Source organism: Meriones unguiculatus, chromosome 16 (genome assembly GCF_030254825.1).
Source record: "Meriones unguiculatus strain TT.TT164.6M chromosome 16, Bangor_MerUng_6.1, whole genome shotgun sequence".
In the NCBI taxonomy this organism is placed as follows: Eukaryota; Metazoa; Chordata; class Mammalia; order Rodentia; family Muridae; genus Meriones; species Meriones unguiculatus.
Genome location: NC_083363.1, coordinates 15244877 through 15246825, shown reverse-complemented (window position 1 = coordinate 15246825; position 1949 = coordinate 15244877).

Sequence of the window (1949 nt, the reverse complement as noted above, 5' to 3'; positions counted from 1 at the left end):
TCCAATGTGATCTGGTGACCACAATGATTCCCATTTAGTCACAGCATGACACTGCAAGTCTTGCCCTGCTTGCTTTAAACCCATTGACTGAAACTCCCAAGGAGAAACCTGTTTGCTAATACCTGAGACTTGATAAAGACATTGATTGGTGGCTCTACCTCTCTTGCTCTGACCTCTGTGTGTGGCATGCATGTGGAACCTACAGACCCTGGGGTCTGGTAAAAAATTTCTCATCTCCATCTTCATCCTTGGAAGGACTCTCCATTTTGAAGATTCTGAGTTAAGACAGTCAATGTGGCTGCCAGGGACACTGCCTAGGTTAGCAGTTCTCAGATGTCAATGCACGTGGGACCAGCTGCAGGATGTCTTAAACCCTGTGGACCCCCAGTGTCTGACTTAATAGGTGTGGCTAAGGGTATGCATTTTTAACAATTTGCCAGATAATAACCAATGGCACTAGCCTGGAATCACACTTGGAGGAGCTGAAGCCTCCCGGTTTGCCATTTAGAACAAGGTCTGCAGAGTAGCAATGTCACCTGCACCTCTCCCTGGAGTCTGTTGAAGATGTTGAAGCCTCCTCAAGAGCACCAGGTGACACCATGCCCATCAACAGTTGCAAAACACCCTCTGAAGCCACTGGCTCTGGAACACGCTGCACGTTAGGGTCACATGGGAAGGATTAAAAAACCTCCTCATGTCCAAATTGTGTTCCCAGGGGTTCCTGTTGAATTGGGACAGGATGTGAAAGGCAACTCTAGGTGTTTCTGTGTCTAGCACATTTGGGGAGTGACTGACCGTAGGAGCTGACAGCACAGAGAAAGAGAGTCGCAGGCAACAGGATGTGGAAAGGCAGAGAGGGGAGAAGAGCAAAGTGAGTTCACTGGACAGGTGGGAAGAGACTTGGTCAGTGCGGAGAACAGGCGAAAAAGCAAATTTGTTTGGAGACTGGGAGAGCCTAAAAGCCAGTTTTGGAAGACTGTAGAACCTTGGTGCTTTGGGTCTCCTTCCCTTGTAGTTGAGTGTGCTACCACACAGCTACATGCTCGGGGATATCTGGACAGTATGCCGGGGGTTTCCTGTAAGAGAACATAGGTGACCTATTTAGTGGAAAGTCGCTTCTTTCAGGGAAGACTGCTTTTTAGACTGAAGATGAAAGCTGAGGGCTGATGGAGGAATCAAGGAAGCACGGTGAAGAGTGGTGGCAGAAGATGTCAACACCCAAACATGCCACTTTGGCAGTGACGATTACTTTGAGCCGAATCAATTGGTCAAGAGACGCAATAAAGCTCTCTGCCTAAAATGAGGGCATGAACTTTCCGTTCTTTATCAGAAATAAGTTAAGTGATGAAGACAGCTTTAGACCCTTTTCAGCTCACACGTAGGTGGACCTACAGGGATTTTCATACCCACTCCTACAAAAACCCCACTAAAATAAATAAATAAAAAAAACCTTCCCCCATCAGTTTCCTGACTCCTTTGCTGTCTCATAAGTTGCTGTCTCTGAAAACTTTGTTTTGCCCCTTATACATGAACTGTTCTGTCCTTAAGATGGAAGATGTAAGCCCCCTTTCTAGCAGTCCTTTGATAAATGGATTACTAGCACTCCCATGAGTATCTGCAAAGCTCATGTTAATAAACTTTGTTTGTTTGTGTTTCTTGTTAATTTGTCGTTTGTCTAATCCACAAGGCCTCTACAGGACACCCCAAGAGGGGGTAAAGAAAAAAGATGTTTTCTTTTCTCTACAGTACTGGCCAATCTATAAGCCTTGGTTTTAGCCCTTTCACGTCCATTATGTGGGTTGAATAATATTTACTGAGTACAGAATGCTAAGCACAGTGCTGTGGGAGAAGAACCCAGATCCCCACTGCTCTGTTAACAAAATAGCTAAAAGTTAGAGCTCACACAAGCAAATGATTTTTTTCCTCCTCAAAAGAGCACGAGCATGAAT